The sequence below is a fragment of the Paroedura picta genome, chromosome 9 (assembly GCF_049243985.1).
Source record: "Paroedura picta isolate Pp20150507F chromosome 9, Ppicta_v3.0, whole genome shotgun sequence".
Classification (NCBI taxonomy): Eukaryota; Metazoa; Chordata; class Lepidosauria; order Squamata; family Gekkonidae; genus Paroedura; species Paroedura picta.
The window spans coordinates 1609081-1631235 of NC_135377.1; positions in this window are offsets into that span (position 1 = coordinate 1609081).

Sequence of the window (22155 nt, forward strand, 5' to 3'; positions counted from 1 at the left end):
AGGGCAGCCTCAGCTGGCAGCCGCTGCATTGTGCTCCCGGGACAGGCGGAATTATTATTTAATATTCGTCGGCATTATTTTCCACAGTGACGGGTCACTATCCTGGGGAGGTCTGCAGGCTGAGACAACCGCTTGTTCCTGTTCTTTATCAGGAAAACCTGTCATGTGGTAGACTGCCTCTGAATGTGGAGGTTCCCCTTAACTATTATGCTTAATCACCAGTGAGGGTCCGGCATGCTTTTGCCTAAACTTTTAATTTTTTAAAAAAGCCACTGCCACATTTTCTGGTCATGAATGCATCCTTACATTTCTGGGGTTTGCAAGAGAGAAAGTCCTACTGGATTGCATTCTGGGATTTCAGCCTCTCAGACTCCCTGAACAAGGCAAAACTGGCCGTCTGGAGTGGCCGTTTGACTTGGTGTTGTGGTGCCACCACTGCATGTAGCTTTTTGGGGGATAAGTTAGGAATTGGATGAGAATTAGCAGCTCTGAGTTGGGAAATTCCTGGAAATATGGGGCTAGAGGCTGGGGAAGGGAAGGATCTCAGCAGGGGAGAATCATAGAACCATAGAGTTGGAAGGGACCTCCAGGGTCATCTAGTCTAACCCCCTGCACTATGCAGGACACTCACAACTACCTGCCCAATCATGGTGACACCAATTTCATGCTCAAGTGATTCCCCCTTCCCCCACACACACACCAAAAATCTCCAGGATCCCGCCTGGCCTGGAGGAAATTCACCCACCATCCCACAGTGGCGATCAGCAATTCCCTGGGGATGCCAGGAAGGGCCACAAGAGACAAACCCTGACCCATCCCTTCCTGCTCACCCACTCACTGTCTGCCTAAGTTTATATAACCAGCATTTTATGGGTATAATGTAAGGTGACCAGATTTTAACATTGGCAAAGCGGGACACCATTGACCGGGGGGGTTCTTGATTAAAAATCTGGTCTATATGGAGCAACAAAAAGTTTCATAGAAAGCATAGAATGCAAAAATAGTATTGTAATATATATTTTTTAATTTCAACATAAATACAATTTGCCAGGTGCCCCCAGATGTCCCTCCAAAAGTGGGACAGTCCGGTCACTTCAGTATAATGCCATAGAGCAGAGACCCTCAATGAGGTACCTGTGGGAAGGGCATTTGCCCAGGAAGGCTTCTGGTTGAGTGGAAACCTCATTGGCTGAACAGATTTTTAAAAAATGTTGCTCGGGCAGCAGTTGCCACTGCAGGACAAGCGTCTCCATTCTGTGATAGTAGGAGAGCCGCGGCAGCCATTTTGTGACTGGCTCTGCCTCTTAGGGCGGCCATTTTGCGGCTGCACCTCTCCCAGTCAGGATTCCAAAAGCATCAACCTCTTAATAGCCTTTTTTGCACGGAAATGAAAATGAAATAAACTGATTATTTGTGGATTTGATGATTGAAAAAAATATTAGAATAAAAAAGAGAATTGTTTTATTTGCAGTTATAGTGTGATGTTCATAGTTTTACATGTATTTGTTGTAGAGATAATTGGAAGTTCCCCCCCCCCTTTTCTTTTTTATACATTAAATTCAGAAATCCCTTATTGGCATATAAAACTGACACAATAAAATTAGGACAAAAAGATGTCAAGGTCAAAGTTGAATAAAATGACAGAATGAAGGCAAAGAGAGCAAAGCAAAAGATTAAATACAAGTTGTCCTGAACACTTTTCCTTGGCACCTTGCAAAAACTGAGCCACACTTTCTGTGATTTCAGAATCATTATTATACAAAAGGAAAGAAACTGTAAACAGATCAGGAAGTCCTGCCATTTAACAAAATGGGGCTGAAGTGAAGAACACGCAGTAATGGGTTTAAATTGAAAGGGTACAGAGGAGAGTGATGAGGATGATCTGGGGCCAAGGGACCAAGCCCTATGAAGATAGGTTGAGGGACTTGGGAATGTTCAGCCTGGAGAAAAGGAGGTTGAGAGGGGACATGATAGCCCTCTTTAAGTATTTGAAAGGTTGTCACTTGGAGGAGGGCAGGATGCTGTTTCCGTTGGCTGCAGAGGAAAGGACACGCAGTAATGGGTTTAAACTTCAAGTACAACGATATAGGCTAGATATCAGGAAAACATTTTTCACAGAGTAGTTCAGCAGTGGAATAGGCTGCCTAAGGAGGTGGTGAGCTCCCCCTCACTGGCAGTCTTCAAGCAAAGGTTGGATACACACTTTTCTTGGATGCTTTAGGATGCTTAGGGCTGATCCTGCGTTGAGCAGGGGATTGGACTAGATGGCCTGTATGGTCCCTTCCAACTCTATGATTCTATGAGTAGTTCAGCAGTGGAATAGGCTGCCTAAGGAGGTGGTGAGCTCCCCCTCACTGGCAGTCTTTAAGCAAAGGTTGGATACACACTTTTCTTGGATGCTTTAGGATGCTTAGGGCTGATCCTGCGTTGAGCAGGGGATTGGACTAGATGGCCTGTATGGTCCCTTCCAACTCTATGATTCTATGAGTAGTTCAGCAGTGGAATAGGCTGCCTAAGGAGGTGGTGAGCTCCCCCCTCACTGGCAGTCTTTAAGCAAAGGTTGGATACACACTTTTCTTGGATGCTTTAGGATGCTTAGGGCTAATCCTGCGTTGAGCAGGGGATTGGACTAGATGGCCTGTATGGTCCCTTCCAACTCTATGATTCTATGAGTAGTTCAGCAGTGGAATAGGCTGCCTAAGGAGGTGGTGAGCTCCCCCTCACTGGCAGTCTTTAAGCAAAGGTTGGATACACACTTTTCTTGGATGCTTTAGGATGCTTAGGGCTGATCCTGCATTGAGCAGGGGATTGGACTAGATGGCCTGTATGGTCCCTTCCAACTCTATGATTCTATGAGTAGTTCAGCAGTGGAATAGGCTGCCTAAGGAGGTGGTGAGCTCCCCCTCACTGGCAGTCTTTAAGCAAAGGTTGGATACACACTTTTCTTGGATGCTTTAGGATGCTTAGGGCTAATCCTGCGTTGAGCAGGGGGTTGGACTAGATGGCCTGTATGGTCCCTTCCAACTCTATGATTCTATGAGTAGTTCAGCAGTGGAATAGGCTGCCTAAGGAGGTGGTGAGCTCCCCCCTCACTGGCAGTCTTTAAGCAAAGGTTGGATACACACTTTTCTTGGATGCTTTAGGATGCTCTGGGCTGATCCTGCATTGAGCAGGGGGTTGGACTAGATGGCCTGTATGGCCCCTTCCAACTCTATGATTCTATTTTGTAATTTCAGTATATGTTGTATTGGCTTTTGTCAAATTTGATCTTTTTTCTTAAAAAAGGCCTCTCAATAAAAGTATCTTAATAAAAAAGAATTTCAAAGTTGTCTGTGGGCTGAAAAAGTTTGGGGATCTCTGCCCTGGAGTCTCCTGTCCAAAGCAGCCATGCTATCCGGGAGGAACTGTGGCTGGCAGATCCCTTGTACTCCCCAGGGGTCTCCAGGCCCCACCTGGAGGGGGCAACCCTAGAGGCCTGAAGCAGACGGTTGCCGATCCTGGGGGCCTGGCCTGACCCAGGAGAAAGCCGAGGCAATACGGAGAGGGGCTGGCTGGGGCCGCTGGCGTCCTCTGCACCCCCCTGCCCCAGAGTGCCTTTCCCAGCTGTAACTAACCCTCTGGCCCCAGAGGGAGCTGACCGCACCGAGGGCTGTAATTGAGGCTCTTGCAATTACAGGGTGGGGGGGGGAATGGGGGGGGGAGGTCCTGGTGCCGGAGGGAGCTGACGTAATGGAGGAGGATGAGAGGCAGGCAAGAAGCTCCACGAAGACTCCCCTGGGCAGCTGCACTTTGCACTCTGGCCATTTAAGCCGGGGTTTTATGGGTTTATGTAATATTCAATAAATGGAAGGAGCGCCCACGTTACTTACATACAGGAAGGCCAGCGAGACATTTCACTTTATATTGCATTACAGGAGAGGAGCTGCTCGGGGTGTGTGTGTGTGTGTGTGTGTGTGTGTGTGTGTGTGTGTCGGAGAGGCCACGGCCGTCTTCAAGGGACGCCAATGGCAGGGGAGCTGTGCGATATCCTAGGACGTGTGTGTCTGTGTGTGTGTGTGGGGGGGGTCATCCTTTCCTTGCAGGCTCATTGAGACCCAAAGTACTTGAAAGGATAAGACTCGGGCCTTGATTTGTTCTTGGAGGGGGGGGGGCTGTGGACATCCTTGGAATTCTGGGGCAGGGGAGGGTGGACTGAACTGCAATGTGGCGGCCGTGGGAAGCCTGGCCACACCTGCAGAGGCAGCCAGTGAGGGGGAGAAGAGGGGGAATTTAAATGGGCAAAGAAGAGCTGGGGGTTTTGTACCGTGGAGGCTCAAAGCAGCTTACAATCCCCTTCCCTTCCTCTCCCCACACCAGACACCCTGTGAGGCAGGTGGGGCTGAGAGAGTTCTAAGGGAACGGTGACTGGCCCAAGGGCACCCAGCTGGCTGCATGTGGAGGAGGAGGGGGGAATCGAACCCAGTTCTCCAGATTAGAGACCTCTGCTCATGACCATGGCACCAAGCTGGCTCTTGAGGAGGGAGCAGGAGATTAATACTGAACTTGTGGTTGCAGCTGCTGCTGAGAACAGTGTTAGAATCTGCCCAGCCAGAGGCTGATTCTGCGAAGGTTCAAGGGGGTGGCAGGTGACAGTGGAGGAGCAAGAGGGTTGGGAGTGTCCTGCACAGAGCAGGGGGTTGGACTAGATGACCCAGGAGGCCCCTTTCAACTCTAGGATTCTATGATTCTATGATTTAATCTGATCTCCAGTGACCAATCAGAAGCCTGCTGGGCAAGAGCCCTATGTGATGCCACCCAATTTCTCAAAACCATTGGCAGGTACCCAGGCACTCATGGGCACCATGTTGGGGACCTTTGAGCCGGCACAGAACAATATCCCAGAAACTATTAGATCTTGAACCCTCATCTCACTACTCATTCGGGGCCCCTCCGTTCATGTTAAGCATTAGGCTGACAGGACAGAGGGTGCCCCCACGGTGACAGAGTGGGTGGGGTGGGCTTTATTTCGTTGAGTCCTGCCCACTTCTGGGGCTGGACTGTGGGTTTGCCACCAACCAGCCTTCCCTTCTCGGGAGTTCCACCTCACAGCACCATCTCCTTTCCCTGGGAGCTGTCCCAGGTCCTGAAGCGGAGGCATGCTCCCAGCTGCTCATAGCCGCAGTTCTCTGCCCTTCCGACCAAACCTGGGCCACCCCCTGCCCCGCCAGAGAGGACGACAAGAGCACACCCTCCTGTTCTGCTCCATATGTCTGTCTGAAGCAGATGAACAGAAGTCATTTGAATGAGCTGCCTTTCCACCAGTTGAAGATCCAACCTGGCAGTGGTTCGGTTCTCTTCTCTCTGAATCCAACCTGATGGCCTTTCTAGTCCCGACTGTTCCCAAGGATATCTTCATCACATCAGTTCCTCACATGGGTCCTGAGTATCCATAATCAGTGCATGGAGGGGGTGAGGCTCTGTGGTAGAGCATCTGCTCCATGTGCAGGAAGCTCCTGGCTCAATCCCCAGCAGGATCTCCAGTTGAAAGGCTCAGAAGGGGGGTGCTGGGAAAGCCTGAGACCCTCTGCCTGAGACCCTGTAGCAGCTGCGAGTCAATGCTGACCCTGACGGAGTCTGTATGTGGCCCTTTTGTGCGTGCGTTCGGTCCATTCAGCCCTGTGGTTTGGGATCCGGAAATCATTCTTCCAAGAAACAGCATTCGATCCTTGTCTGCTTCCTTTCCCAGCCACCCGCGTGTAGCCCAGTTACCAGGTTTCTCTTGGCCCTTAGAAGAGTTTCCAAAGGCCTTTGTTGCTTCCCCTAATGGCCGTGATTTTGCGTCCTCAGCACATTCTCCCTCTTCTCCTTTCCAGATAATTAATAAATACGCTTTTTATGAACACAATTGACTCTGGCTTGCAGAACAACAGATTGCTGGGATTTTGTCTTATTCAGCTCTTTCGGTTGTCATTTCCCCCCCCTCATTCTCAGTCTGGTTTTCCCAACAGGGGAAAGTGGAGGGCTTTCCTGGAAGTTCATGAAACAGCCCCCGAAATGAATGAGATTCTACTGCACGGGCTGTTTTGACTTCACTGGGAAGTCCATGGACTCAGGATCATCTGAAGAGGACCCTAAGGACCCAGGAACACAATAACTTCTGAAGACCCTTGCTGGATCACAGTGATCCATCTAGTCCACAGCTAGAATGCTGGCCTCCGTGTTCAGTCACACCAGAGAGACCCAAATAGCTCAAAAACAATGCTTCAGATGAGGGCAATATTTCTGCATGCCTTCCTCTCCCCACAACAGACACCCTGTGAGGGAGGGGAGCCTCAGAGAGCCCTGAGATTACTGAAGAAGAAGAAGAAGAGTTGGTTCTTAGATATAAGAACCAACTCTTCTTCTTCTTCTTCAGCCATATCAGGGCTCTCTCGGCCCCACCTTCCTCCCAGGGTGTCTGTTGTGGGGAGAAGAAGGGAAGGCAATTGGAAGCTGCTTTGAGACTCCTTCAGGCAGTGAAAAGTGGGATATAAAACCCAACTGCTTCTTCTATATGTTAGTATCTGAAAAAGTAGAATGAAACCAGTTTCTAACCAGTGTACTTGTCATATTATGATGTGTTCTGCTCTCCCCACAAATGAAGCGCTTTCAAGTAATTTTCAAGAAACCAAGTGCTCAAGCCTCCCCCAGATGGGGTTCCCGGACCGTACTCAGAGTGCTCCTCAGTGGTAAGTGGAAGAATTTTCTAAGAACGTGTTCTGATGTCTCTTTTGACCAGCTCAGGTGAACCAGCTCACAACTTGATGACAGTTTCCCATGCCATCTAGCTGACGTGTGAGCTGGCGATTCATTGTTATTATCTCCTCCGAGTGGAACCCCCCCTGCATGGGCGCGATTTTGGGCCGAAATTAAAGGGAACTGGCGAACAGGGGGCTGTGTTGTGCTTGGGGACTTAGGGGAGTTTTAAAGCACTTCTGTGGAGGGACTGTAGCCGGAGAAGCCTCGCTGGGTGAATGAAGCCTCGCTGGTCCGTTGCTTTCCCTGCTCCGAGGAAAAAAAAATGGCGATTGCTTCGCCGGAAGTTCGGAGGAGAGAGCCAGGGGGAGGGACTTTGTTACAACTGCTACATTGAGAACGCACAGGTCTTTTTCGCAAGTGTTGCAGGCTGTTGGTAAGAGTGTAGCAATTTTCTGAGGGTGAATCCACTTTTCCCAATTCCCTGAAAATCGCTACAACGAAGCGATTTTGGCGCTAGTGTTGCAGGAGTGTTGCAGATTGCTCATGACGTCATGCGGAACGCAGTTTTAGTGGCGAAAACAAAATGTAAGATTAGTGCTATATAAAAGTCGTGCGGAATGGCCCCTAGTTTCAAATAAATAAAGGAATAAAGTAATGATTTCCGATCAGTTGTAATTCTGGTTGCTCTCCAGCTGTCCCCTGGAGGCTGGGAACCGTAGCTTCAGGTGGTGCGGGCTTCGGCTACGGTCCAGATGGCTTGAGGTGCCTGTTTCCAGTGGGTGCTGGAGTCACTCGGGCCCTGCCTGCACTGAGGCTGGAGACAGAACTCCTGCTGGGTCTCCATCGGCCAGTCTCCCGGGCCCTTCCTGGGAGTGCTCAACGCATGATTTCATAGGCGGGTATCTAATTTCCAGTTACTAAACATTTTTCATTTGCAAATTCTATTTTCCCAGCCCTTAGAAGGTTAAAGTTTAGTCTTGGGGAAAAATATGTCTGCTTTGCTGGCAGTTAAGAAAAAAAAAGAGAGAGATTCTGTGCAGAGAGGGGGGTAAGGAGAAAAAAATCGATTTCAGCTTGGGTCAGCGGAGTGTGCTGGAAAGAGCCCTTCAGAGCAGGGGAGATTAATTTAGCGGGAGAAAGAGGGCATGGCGGGAGGGGAGGGGGGTGAGGGGGGAGCGGGCCCAGGCTTGGGGACATGCTGGTGCGCTCCTTAATAAGATCCCGGTGAATCCCAGGGAAATTAATCAGCCCCGTCGTTAGCGCACAGATGCAAAAGTGCCAACTCAGGCGCAAAGAGGCAGCCAGCAGCGGAGCGGGTGAAGCAGCGCTCTGTGGCAGGCAGACCTGCAGGGCCGGGAGGGAGGCTGGAGGCTGCTGGTTGGCTTCTCGCCTTGCTCTTAGCTGCTGCCACGGCCATGCCGGCACTGAGTGCAGGGCTGCATCCGCACAGCAGGGGTGTAGTGCCTAAAGAGTGGCGGACACTAATCTGGAGAACCGGGTTCGATTCCCCACTCCTTCCCAACATGCAGCCAGCCGGGTGACTGCGAGCTAGTTACAGTTCTCTTAGGGTTGTTATCACAGAGCGGTTCTCTTAGAGCTCACTCAGCCCCACCTACCTTGCAGGGAGTCTGCAGGGAATGGAGGAGAAAGGTGTTTGTAAGCCACTCCTGTGGGTAGTGAAAAGTGGGGAATAAAAAACAGTTCCTGCTCCTTGAGGGATTTTTCTCTCTCTTCCTAAGCCTCGGCCACTTACAGGAAGGACTGATGAAAACACAGCCTGTGCTCCCAGGTCCTTTACCTCAGGGATCCTCAACCTGTGGTCCTCCAGATGTTCATGGACTACAATTCCCATGAGCCCCTGCCAGCAAATTCTGGCATGGGCTCATGGGAATTGTAGTCCATGGACATCTGGAGGACCACAGGTTGAGGACCCCTGCTTTACCTTCCCCCTAATAAGAACCTCAGAAGAGCCCTGCTGGATCAGATCAGAGAAGGTCCATCTTCTACCTCACAAAATGAGGCTCCTTCAGGTTGTAAAAAGTGGGGTGCAAACATACGGCTCTTCTTCTTGCTATTCCTAGAGGAGCCCTCCTCTTCATCAACCCGGTTTTAATAAGTACATTAGAATATGGGGAACATTTTTGAATTTTCCACTGTCTTTTAGGGAAATGATCGTTAAAGTTCAGCCAGCCCCCCCCCCCCCAATTTTTTTTTGCAAAGGCAGGGAAGCCATATTTTATGTGCTTTGGTGGTGGTGGTGGTGGTAGTGGTGGTATCAGAGGCCACGGTCCCGATTTCTGGATCAAGAAGGTTTGGGTGGGTCAGCCATGCAATGGCATCTCCCCCTGCTACTAGCAGATGTCTGCTGGCTCAGAAGAAACCATGGCTGCCCTGTGAATAATGTTTCTTCTAGATGGTGAGGGGTTTGGAGACCAAGACCTATGAAGAAAGGCTGGGGGAGCTTGGTCTGTTTAGCCTGGAGAGGAGACGACTGAGAGGGGATCCGATAGCCATCTTCAAGTATTTAAAAGGCAGCCATGTAGAGGATGGAGCAGAGTTGTTCTCTCTTGCCCCGGAGGGACATAATTCAAAAGAAATTCCATCTAAACATCTGGAAGAAGTTCCTGACAGAGTGGTTTCTCAGTGGAACAGGCTTCCTCGGGAGGTGGTGGGTTCTCAATCTTTGGAGTTTTTTAAACAGAGGCTAGAGAGCCATCTGACGGAGAGGCTGATTCTGTGAAGGCAAAGGGGTGGCAGGTGACAGTGGATGAGTTAGAGGGTTGTGAGTGTCCTGCATAGTGCAGGGGATTGGACTAGATGACCCAGGAGGTCCCTTCCAACTCTATGATTCTAAGTTGGCAGCCTGCCCACTAACATCCTGACAGTTAGAGCGGTTCCTCAGTGGAACAGGCTTCCACGGGAGGTGGTGGGTTCTCCATCTTTAGAAATTTTTAAATAGAGGCTGGAGAGCCATTTGATGGAGAGGCTGATTCTGGGAAGGTTTAAGGGGGTGGCAGGTTACAGTAGATGAGCGAGAGGGTTATATTCACTGAATCACCGTTTTGGAAGGGACCTCCTTGGTCATCTAGTTCAACTCCCTGCATTATGCAGGACCTACGTAGTACAGGGGGTTAGACTAGATGACCCAGGAGGTACCTTCCAACTCTGTGATTCTATGATTCTAGAAGGCCTCGAAGAAGTTTTGTTCCTGTGTCTTACGAGACTGATGATTCGTTCCATGTTAAGCAGACACACACACACAGACACCTCTGTGCGTATTCCAGGGAAGGCTTCACAATCCTTGCTCTACTGGCCACGGCAACAGAAATTAATAAAGAAGCGGATTGTTTCAAAGGGCCCTTCATGGGTTTAAAATCTTTCAGCTGTGTGAGAAAGTATTCAGTGCTGTATTGATTGCAGACGGAACTTGGAAATTGCTTTGGGGGCCAAAGGGACCCGTGTGGCTGCCAAGGTATTGAAAATAACCCCTGGAAACTCTTGTGTGTGTAAAGTGCCCTCAAGGCACAGCTGGGTGGGGTTTTGAAGGCAGGAGACGTTTGGAGGCGATTTCCCATAGTCTCCCTCTACGTCATGATCCTGGATTTCCTTGGAGTCTCCCATCCAAATATGAACCAGGGTTAACTCAGCTCAGCTCCTGAGATCTGATAAGATTCAGGCTACCCTGGGCTGTATAAGAAAGATGGACGCATTTACAAAAGATAAAAACATAAAGAAATAAATATGCATGGTTTACTCAAGTGTTTGGATTGAGCAATGGTACAAAGAAAAGGTGAAAACATGTAGTCACTTTTCCCTGCACTGCCTTAGTTCTCTGGGTCTGGGCTTTCCCCCATTGTCCCCTGCTATGTGGAGTCCCAAGTATAGAGTTAGTCCCCCATGGCTTGTGCCAATCAGAGAAGAGCAAGAGAGTTCATAATCTCCCTTTAGGGATCCTGTTGACCCTGCTACATTCTGGCCATTTGGCTGTTTCTGTCTTTTGAGATGCAACATTTTAACAAGGTACAGGATGGTGATCTTTTGTTCTCCTTTGGCTAGATCCTTCCTTCCTTCCTTCCTTCCTTCCTTCCTTCCTTCCTTCCTTCCTTCCTTCCTTCCTTCCTTCCTTCCTTCCTTCCTTCCTTCCTTCCTTCCTTCCTAAAACCTGCAATGAAAGTTACTTAGGATGATGACTAAGTTCTATGCCAGTATACTTGAGACTTACCCCGATGTATTTCTGCTTAGCTGCTGCTTAGCTGATTCAGATGCTCGGCCAAAGGTGAGCTTTGCCTTCTGGAAAACGTCTCCCTTCCGAGGCGTTGAGCCCAAGTCTCCCGTTTGACACAGGAGCGTCCTTCCCTGGTGGGCATGGCCTTTGCTGGAGGTGCAGGGAAGTGTTCCTTTCCTGCTCTAGATTTTACCTGGCAAAAGGGAATTCAGCAGGAGGTAGGACTTGAACCCACAACAGCCGAGTTCCCTGCAGTGCATTTACTCCAGGACTCTTGCCTCTCACACCACTGGCTTCCTCAGGAGTGTGGGGTCGATGGCTCTTTCCTACAACTGCTGTCCAGGAAAAGGTTTGGAACCGATCATTCAACATGCAGTGTGCAAGCACTTAAGAGGATAATGCGGTGCTTAATTGGGATGATGACTAAGTTCTGTCTGCATATTTTGGACTTACTCTGATATATTTCTGCTTAGCTGCTGCTTGGCTGGCTCAGATGTCAAACCAAATGTGGGCTTTCAACATGGATTTCTCAGGGATGAGTCCTGCCAGACTAAACTTATTTCTTTTTTTGATAGACTAGTTTAGTAGATGCAGTGAATGTGGTGGAAATTTTAAGCCTTTGATAACGTTTTGGTGCAATGACCGAAAAGGCCCTTTCTTGGGTCACCACCCATCCAGGCTCAGATTGCAGGGCCTTCCAAAGACGTCGGGAGCATACTGGTAGGTTCGAATGAGGAGAACCTGAAGGTATGTTGGTCCCAGGGCTCTAAAAGTCAATCCCAGCACCTTCAGTTCAGCCCAGATGCAAGTGGGAGGCCAGTGCAGATGGGACTGGACTGGACTGATATGGACCGTACTACTCATGTTGCCCTTGGAATTGCAGCTCCTCTCCAGACTACAGAGATCGGCTCTCCTGGAGAAAAGGCTTCTTTTAAAGGGTGGGCTCTGCAGCATTGGATCCCACTGAGGTCCATATCCTCCCAAGACTCTATCCCCAAATGTCTAGAGTTTCCCAACCTGGATCTGGCTACCCTATCAACCCCCCCCCACACACACACACAGACACACTGATGGCCAGGGCGGGCCTGGCAACCTTACATTCCGGTCAACACCTTGGCCACAGCAAGTGTAGCTTCTGGACAGTTTTCAAGGGCTGCCCCACATACGATGCACTGTAGTAGTCCAATGTGTCCTTGGCTACCACTGGAGTTGCAAGACATCCTTGGCTATCACTACTATCCCTTTATCTAACAGGGGTCAGGGTCCAGCAGCACCCCCAAGCTATGAACCAGCTCGTTTAGGGGAATTTCCACACATCGGAATTTCCGATGGAGAATTTCCGCACATCGCTAAGAATAGCATTACGCCAGCTGAATGGTGTAGCGCTAAATATGATCGTGCCTCCTAACCTCTCGTCACCTTTTTCCTGTCTTGCGCTTCTCAGCCTCCACATTGCCTACTGGAAATGGCAGAAGAGAGCAACGCACTTTACACGCAACTCTCTTCCTCCTGTCAATCAATCCAAGCAGCCAATCCCCTTTCTCCATGTCCTGCAATGCCCGCTATTTTTTTTAAATTCATAGTTCTCCATTTAAACGGCTATGCATATAACTTTAAAAAATTAATCTCATTCCTGATTTTTGGGGAGGGGGGAACTTTAGAGAGCCATGCTTTGTGTTACAACTTGTTTTTTTTGGGGGGGGGGAAATTATTTTTGGCATCCCCTGCACGCTTGTTATCCCCTGCTACTAGTTATTCCAGGATGTTAGCCCTTTTTCAAAAGACATTCTAATCAGAGGGGGGCAGGTGTGAGGGCGGGATGAGGCAGGCACCTTTAGCACATTTGAGCCTTCATACCTTCCCTCTGCCGGTTGCCTGCTGGTTGCTCTCCTGTCGCTCCCGCTAAATAGGTTGGGGGATCCACTTTGTGTGATTCCCCAACTCACGCTTTAAAATGGAGGATGGAGCCGGCCAGTTACTGCCCAGACGCTGCATGTTGGCGACGTCCTATGGAGGGGCCGGAATATAATGACAACGAAAGGTAGGCATTTCACTACACTTAACGGGTGCGGAAAGGCCCAGAGCCCCATCCTGAACATACCCAATTTCCTGGGTCATCCGCTCTGTGAAGTACCCCACAGTGTGACCACACCTGGGATGGCCCGATTAACTGAGTTCTTACGCACCTGGGTTTCTTTTTTGAAGAAGTTTTAAGGAAGAAACTTTATGGGGCTCAATTTCTTCATCTGTAAAATGGGGTAAGAGCCGTCTCAGGGCCACGCTCAGGTCGGCCATTAACATTTACAAATGAAAAGGCTGTTCTGCCAGGCACCGAATCTGTTCTCTCTGCAGCTGCCCTTCATGCGGAAGCGCCAGCATGAAAGGCGCCGGGAGGTGTGGAAGTTTGTGGCCGATGACTTTGTTCAAAAACCCACCTCTGAAGAGAGGGAGAAATGGAAATTGGCAAGAGCCAACGTGGGGAGAGGGAACCGTCCTTTCAGTTTGACAAGGGACTGATTTGACTTTCATGAGAAGGCACTTAATGTTTTTTTTTTCCCCGTGTTGAAAAATCTCCCCCGTGCAAAGGCAAATGCTGTAAAATTAGATGTGGGGAATTATTTCATCTCGAAAGGCAAAAGGAGGTTGTTTGACACGTCGCCTGTGTAATGGCAGAATTCGCCTGCCTGTTCCAAAATCCCTGGAACATCCTTTGATATTTTTTGATGGCCCAATTGCCTTGGTAATATCTGAAGAAGCGCAGAGGGAAGAAGAAACGAGGAGACTGGATTGGGGTTGGGGTGCCTCAAAAATGTAGATTTTACTCCGAAAAAGATGGCACAGATAACCTGTCTGCAGCCATTCTTTGTTCCCCTTCCCGAGCATCATTTGATCCAGCTGTTCCCGGTGCACTTCCTGGCCCTGTGAGCACTTCTGCCTTTTTTGGGGGGCCCGGGGAGTTAGCCAAAACCAGTTCTTGGCCTACAGAGAACTCTGCCCCTTCCCTTTGTGGGGGGCAAGGAAGACCCTGAGAAATCTCCAAGAGATGGAGCAGCAGCCAGGATTCGAAGGCCAAGCTATATTCCAACGTACGTATTTGAAATAGTACCTTCTGAAAAAAAACAGGAGCCATGGTGGCTTACAAAATACGTGTGTGTGGGTGAAGTGCCACCATGTCCCTTACGACATCTGGAGAGTCTAGGAGTTGATTCCCTCCCCAATGTCCCCTTGTTTACAGCCTGGCTCAGGCCGTGGCTTCCCTGCTGGACTTCCGCACGGAAGCCTCAGTCTCTAGAGCAGGGGTAGTCAAACTGCGGCCCTCCAGATGTCCATGGACTACAATTCCCAGGAGCCCTTGCCAGCATTCGCCAGCGAATGCTGGCAAGGGCTCCTGGGAACTGTAGTCCATGGACATCTGGAGGGCCGCAGTTTGACTACCCCTGTCTAGATCCCCTTCCTTGGCTGGTGAATCATCCATGCATGACAGCTAGTGGAGCTCAGCGGCACAGATTCTAAAACTGGAATGATTCACTTATTTATCCAATGGCACGCATGTAAAGTAGCTGGGAGATCCCAAGACTGTCTGGCTGTCATGCAAGAGACTTTGGGCATTGGCCACGACCCTGGTGTGCCTTGGGGGTCGCCCAAGGGAGGGGGGGAGGAAGTCAGAGGGTGAAAGAAAGCAAAAAATGGCTTGAGGAAGGAAGGGAGAAAGAGGAGGAAGGAAAGAAAGAAAGGGATTGAGGACGTAAGGAAGGATATTATTATTTATCACATGGCGAGTATGTAATGTAGCCAAGAAATCCTGAAGAGAGCCTGGCAGCTGGGCAGGAGGCGTTTGGCGGTGGTTTGCCATTGCCCGCCCTGGTGCCATGGCCCTGCTATTCCTTGGGGGTCACCCTTCCAAGTGCTGTTTAGCTTCTGAGATCTGATGGGCTGGCCTGGCCTGGGAGATCCAGGTTGAAGAAGGAAGGCCGGAGGGAAGGTCAGAATTTGTGAGCTCTGACCAAACTGCTCTGTGAGAACAGCTTCTTACAGGACTGTGACTAGCCTAAGGTCACCCAGCTGGCTGCAAGTGGAGGAGGAACAGGGAATCAAACCCGGCTTGTCAGATTAGAGGCCGTGTCTCTTACGTTGTACACCAAGCAAGGGCATACCTGACTTTCAAGAAGAAAGAACAGCCAGCCTGAAGTCAAGCCAAGAAAGGAAAACCCAGGCCTGCCCTGACTTCATATAGGGATTATATTTATCGCTTCCTCCCTTGGAATCCAGGGACAGAGCAGGCGGTGGGCTCCACAAGGATGGGGAGGAGGAAATGGACTAGATCCCAAATCGAAACTGAGGACGTCATCTACAACTCTAAAATGCCGGGGGCGCAAGGGGGCTCTTCCTGTGCGGAAATCGTCCGGACTGACTGCCGCATTCGGAAGGGCTGCACGGGTAAATCCATTCGGTGATAGATCAAACCATTTCCATGTGCTGATGCGCCAGTTGTCAGCCGCCAGGGTCAGGAAAGGTTCTCGCCACAGAATTCCTCACACATCGGGGAACGCACTTCCAACGCACTTTAGAAGTCGACGCTCCTGTTTCTCACAGGAAAGTCCAGTGCATTATCCAACACGGGGGGGGGGGGATAAGGAGGGGCCCCTGGGGGATTTTGTCCTCCTTGAAGAAGAAGATTTGGGTGTCATACCCCACTCTTCACTCCCCGAAGGATTCTCAAAGCGCCTGACAATCGCCTTCCCTTCCTCTCCCCACAACGGACACCCTGTGAGGGAGGTGGGCTGAGAGAGCTCTGACAGAACTGCTCTTTGAGAACAGCACTGTCAGGGCCCAAGGCTACCCAGCTGGCTGCATGTGGAGGGGTGGGGAATCTAACCCAGCTCACCCGATTAGAGGCTGCCACTTTTAACCCTGACACCAAGCTGGCCCCCCTCCCCACCGCCATCTGGGAGAGTTTGGAGACAGAAAGAGGGTTATTTGCTGACTATGGAAGGGGGTGGGTTGGGGGTCGGGGGTCAGGGGTGGGTGGGAAGTGCTGTCAATTTGGATGCCAGCCTCTGGACAGGGCTCTGGGCCGTCTTTGCAGGTAACATGATGTGGCTGAGCCCACATGGCCCATCCAGGTCAAGGCAAGAGACCTTCAGAGGGGGTGTGCCGTGGCCTGCCTCTGCAGAGTGACCCTGGACTTCCTCGGGCGGGGGGGGGGGTCTCCCACCCAAGGACCCTGCTTAGCTCCCCATATCTAACAAGACCAGGCTAGGCTGGGCCACCCCCCTCCGGGGAGGGAACTTTCCCTAATTCTGTCTTCTGCTTCAGACTCCCCCCCCCCAATTCCTGAAGCTTCCCTTCCCCCACCCCCCAGAGCTGCCTATCAAGAGATTCTGACGGAGCTGCTGCAGGAAGGGGAGGGGGGGCGAGTCCCACACTTGGAGATGGGGCAGCCCATGGGAATGGTCATGGGGCCACTGGGCAACGGATCCTCCCTTCTGGGGGTTGTGCGGCATGTCTCTTTAAGTGAGGTCCCTCCCTCCCTTAACACACCCAGAATGCATTTAAGCAGCCTCCCTTTCTGCTTGTTTGGTCCCTCTTTCCCTCCAGCTCCAGGCTCTGCTGCTGCTGCTGCGTTCCTTTATTGAGCTTGCAAACAAACCTGCCTGTCTGGGGGAGACAGTCTCATCCTCAGCCTCATGTCTGGGTGGCCAGAGGCCTTACAGGGTAGAGGGTTCTGACCTGCCTGGTCCACCCGTCTTTCTGTCCTGCCATGCCTCTCAAGGGGACCTGAGGGTGGCAGGAGCCTGTGGCCCTGGAGCCCCAGCAAAGCCCGAAAGCAGGATGCTTGTTATGCCTCTCTCAGCCCTGCCTCAGGGCCCTGGATGCCCCTCCTCCCTCTCCTCTGCCCCCTCCCCATTTTGTCCACCTAGTTTTTGAAGTGGGGCCTCCAGAACTGCACACCCAGGACTCCGAGGGGGGTGGGGGGTCTGACGAATGCAGAGTACAGCCGAGGGACTAGGAGAGCTTGGGGTTGTGGTGTGAAGCCTCTGCTGACACAGCCAAGCCTGCACTTGCGGAGGGATCCACACAGTTGGGAAATTCTCACCACAGCTGAATGTGTTCCCTGCCTCTTCTGAGCAGAGCGGTGCCTTTGACGCTTCCTGCACTGGCTAGGGTGGGGAGGGAGCTTTTTCACTGGGAGCTGGGAATGATTCAGAGGGAAAAATTCCCTGCTCCAAATCTGCAGAGTCCAGACTTCTGGCAGAGTTGCTTTTGGGGGAGGCCATCCTTTCCCCCAGGGGACCTCAACTTTCCCCCTGCTCTTTGATCACTTTAGGAGAGAGTGAAAGGATGCCAAATTCAAACCTTTGCTGCTTCTGGAGCCCATAGTAGACTCAAGCTGCCTTCAAGGGCTGTCCCAACTAGAGTGCACTGCAGTAATCCATGCAGAGATGATCAGGGGATCAGATCCTTCTCCTGGGCTCAGCTTGTAAAACTCAGTCACGGCCTCGGTGGATGCTCACAGGCTGGATCGGCACAACTTTAAGCACCTTTCTTAAGCACTGAAACGTTTACCACAAGGAGTGAGCCACAGGGGCCAGGGTGGCTTTCTTCTTCTCCAGGGAAATGCCCCTGGGCTGCCCCCCGCACCCCCACAGGGGCATCTCTCACCCCAAGCGCAACAGCAAAGGAGCTGGAGAGAGACAGGGGTGAGCCGGGAGTTTTCTCTTAAAGAAAATGAGGCTTACTTCTGAGTAAGTAGTCAGCACAAGGGAAGAAGTGCCGACGGTGTGCAAAACAGAGGCTGCACTGAAGGCAGAAATAGAACCAGCTGAGCAGAGAAAGGGAGAGAAGGGGGGGGGGGAGAGAGAAGCCCTTTTAAACTGTCTAGTTTGTTGGCGATGGCTTTACCTGGCCCTAAATGGATCATTACCTGCTCAGCATCTCTGGCTAAACGAATAAGCCATTCTGCAGAAACAGGAGGCTCCCCCCCCCCCGCCCCTTGGGAAGGGAAGAGCAAAGAGAGGGGAGAACCTTGGTAGATCCAGCCGCCAAGCCACAGCCGAGGCCGGCCAGCGGGCCCTTCCCAGGCAGAAGAGAGCCCCACCCCAGGCCCTCCCTTGGCGGAGAAGTCTTAGGAGGCACTATTGGATCCTGCCCTATCGCGCTCTCCCTGGAACCAGTGCATTATGGCCATTAATGGATTTTTGAGGCCTGATTGATTTTTCATTAATTTGGTAAAAATCTTTTCCCTCTCCTCTATAATTCTGCCTTAAAACGCTCCCCACGACAGCTCGATAAGTCACTGGGCTCATAATGCAGGATGGTCCGTAAATCTCAAGCAGGGCTTTGGGGTGGGGTGGGACGGGGCAGGGGGGGGCAGGGTATCAAGGTTTGGGAAATGGGGGGGGGGAGGAATCTCTTTGTGCCGCACGCCAGTCATCCCTTGCCATCCATCACGTCTGAGAGGCCTTGCCTGAATGATTCACGGGCGGGTGGGGAAGAGGCTGGGGGGGGGGGACTTAAGAGCTACACATTCAGGCCTGGGGCTGCCAATCTCCTGGTGGGGCCTGGAGATTTCCTGGAATGACAACTCCTCTCCCGACTACAGAGATCAGGACCCCTGGAGAAGGTGGCTGAACTGGAGGGGGGCGTGTATATTCCACTCAGGTCCCCCCTAGACTCGAGCCCCAGCCTTCAGGAATTTGGAGAGACCGTGGTAGGGATGCCAGCCTCCAGGTGGGACCTGGAATGACAGCTCCTCTCCAGACTAAAGAGATCAGTTCCCCTGGAAAACGTGGCGGTTTTGGCGAGTGGCCTCTGTGGCACCAGACCCCCCTGAGTTAGCTGCCTGGCGCTTAATGGTTGGCAGTGCCGTTTGGAATTAACGGGGTCCAACTGGGACTGAGAGAAATGCAAAACATTTTGGGGGGGGGGCTGGCTGTGGATGCCAGACTCGAAGGGGGGGGGCGGCTTTTATTTGGAGTGAGTTGGTGATGGAGCTGAAGAGTAGCGATATTTCCCCCCGGCCCAAAATGGTTGTCGGTATGCAACATAAGACGTGAGTTATTGATTTATGCTCTCCCCCCCATAGCATAAATTAATATCAGGTCGCTCTGACCTTGGTGGCCCAGGCTAGATTTTGGAAGCTAAGCAGGGTCAGCCCACCTTTAACATTTGGATGGGAGTCTAGGGTTGCTGGACTCCCATTGAGGGCAAAAGAAGAAGGGGACGACAGAGAATGAGGCGGCTGGATGGAGTCACTGAAGCAGTCGGTGCAAACTTAAATGGACTCCGGGGAATGGTAGAGGACCGGAAGGCCTGGAGGATCATGGTCCATGGGGTCGCGATGGGTCGGACACGACTTCGCACCTAACAACAACAAACAGGGTTGCTATGCAGAGGCAGAGCAGAGGCAGAATGCCTCTGTTGGTCTCTTGCCTAGACCTCAGTGGAGTTTGATTCCCCGCTCCTCCTCCACATGCAGCCAGCTGGGTGACCTTGGGCCAATCTCAGTTCTCTGAGAGCTGTTCTCTCAGAGGAGTTCCATCAGAGCTCTCTCAGCCTCACCTACCTCACAGGGTGTCCGTTGTGGGGAAAGGAAGGGAAAGGTGTTTGTAAAGTGTTTTGAGACTCATCTGGGCAGTGTGTGTAAATCCCAACTTTTCTTCTTCTAGCCTACCTCACATGGTTGTCGTAAGCAAAAAAAGTGAAGTAAGCCATTTTGGTTCACCTTTGGAGCAAGCCAGGGTATAAATGTAAATAAATACAAAATAATAAATCCTGAAGGTAGTGTGACCGAGGCCTGATCCTGCCCCTCCTTTGCAGTGCAGGAGCTGTGCTGAATAGTTCTGGGAACAGGACTTGGTGTCTGTGAGGATTCCTTAGAAGGAGGATCAATCATTTTGGCCCATCTTGTCGGCATCCTTCCCCTAAACGATCGGACAAGCATTTTTATAAGCCTCGTGTGTGTCGCTCGGCCGTCTGTCGGTATGATGAAGCTGCCTCGGATTTAACTCATTTCTCTGGACGGGGGCCAGGCCCTTCCGCCAGCCCGTTCGGGGGCTGGATCCTGGAGTGCTCTAGCCTCTTGCCTCAGACTACTTCGGTTTCTGAAACAATCCTTCCAGCAGACGGTTGGTCTCTTGGCTGCCGCTGAGCACAAAACACATCTTGAAATTTCAGCGTGGATCTGACTGAAATGCTTTCCCCATGCGTGCCATGGCAAGGGGCAGGTTTTTCGGGGAAGGGTTCCCCCCACAAAGTGAGGTCAGAGATGGCACGCCCTGCTGCTGTTAAGGTCTATTCTCCTCCATCCTTAGTTCTGTTGCAATAAGCCGGAGGCAAGGGTGAGAGAAAGCCCATTTCGGCTCTCAGTTTGTCAGGCTGCAGCCCTGCGCCGACTTCCAAGTTTTCAGAACACTGCATGCACGCAACCAGGTGCAGGGATGTGTTAGTTGCCGTGCATCCCAGCAGCTGTGTGTCTGGTGGAGCATCTTCCACAAGCCCTTCAGGCCAGACCAAAAATGTATTTCTTTTACTGGCATGGGAGATGGTGTTGGTGACTGACTCAAGTCCTCTCAAAATGGGCTGAGATTAATTTTTGGAGGAGATTTCCTCCAATGGCCACAATGGCTAAATGGGACCTCCATGTTCAGAGGTAGTGTACCTTTGAATTCCAGCTGCCGGAAGACAAAGCTGGGGAAGGCTTTGGACCTGGGTACCCTCCTTGTTGGCCTTTTGGGGCATCTGGTTGGCTTGCTGGATCCTAGGGGGACAAAGCCATGGCTCCGTGGTATAGCCTCCTGGCAGACAGTGGATCAGTCCCTGGCATCTCCTGTGGAGAGGATCTGGACGCAGGAGGTAGCAGAGACCTCCCCCTGAGACCCCAGGGAGTGGCCACCAGTCTCCATAGACACTGCTGAACCTCAAGCGCCAGTGGTCCCCACCTCCTGAGGCAGCCCCTTCCACTGCTCAACAATCCCCCCCCCCCATATCTAGCTGGTACAGTTCTACACACAGTTTAAAGCCATTCCTGCAGGTTCCCTCCTCTGCTGCCAGCAGGAACCTTTCCCTGCCCTCCTCCAAGGGACAGCCTTTCAGATCCTGCCCCCCCCCTCAGCCCCTCCTCCTCCTCTTTGCTCTCCTCCGCCCCTCCCCATTCTGCCCACAGCCCCCTCCTCCATCTCAGGCAGGACAGCTCTGGGTCCCTTTTGGCCAGGGAGAGACCTGCTGCTTCCGGTGTGTCAGGCTGCCTGCTTGGCCAACGGTTGGAGGCTTCCCTGAGATTCTGGCACCAAGGAAAAGCTGAGCAAGGGTCCCAAAGGGCTGTTCTATTTCTGTCCAGCCAAAGCTCAGGGCAGTCCATGGGTGGCCCCGATCCTGCCTTTAGGCCTATGGGTTTCTCTCCGCCCTGCTCTGTAAAAGGAGGACCAAGCTGGTTTTTCTTTAAAATTCCACGCAGTTCTGGCCCTCTGGGCCACGGGCGGCTCTTGAACTTCGCCGTCGCTCAGAAAGGGAGGAAAATGATGGACTCGACAAAAATCTTTTTTTTTTGGGGGGGAGCACTAGGCGGTCAAGAGAGAGCAAGAGGGAGGGGGGGGAGGGAGAGTGCATTGGCAAAGGATAAACCTGACGAAAGGTAAAAAGTGATTGATTTCCAGAGTCCACTGTTTAGGAATTTGTTTTCCTAATGGACCCTAAAGTCTCCTCATCTGTTTTTTGTCCAACTCAGCAAGGGTGGGGTCTGGGGAGGACAAAGTGAAGTGCAAGAGCGGGGGGGGGGGGCGGAGGAGAGTGTTTGGCAAAATGTCCCTTTCAGAGACGGCATCTGGGAAGGGGCGGGGGGGGGGGCGGGGGGGGGGAGATCCGCCTGCACCATAAATACTAATGCATTAGAGCTGGTCTTTCACACCCGGCCGCCTCCAGCGAGGTCTCCATTTGCCGGCATGATAATCTATTTGAATATCAATGCGGGGCTGATGTCAAACTGCTTCTCTTGGCGTTTCAGATAACGGGGCAGCTGCGCAAGGGCCCCGCCGGCTGCACACCGTGTCGGAGGAGGAATCCGGAGGCTCGTGGTGGTCCCAGACCCCCCCTCTTCCCAAGAGCTTCCCGGAACAGGTGCCCCGCTCGCCCCCCCCCCCCGCGCTCCTCCGCGCAAAAGCGTCTCCAAAAATCCATCTTTTCTCTGTCGTTGGGGGGGGGGGGGGGAGGTTGCG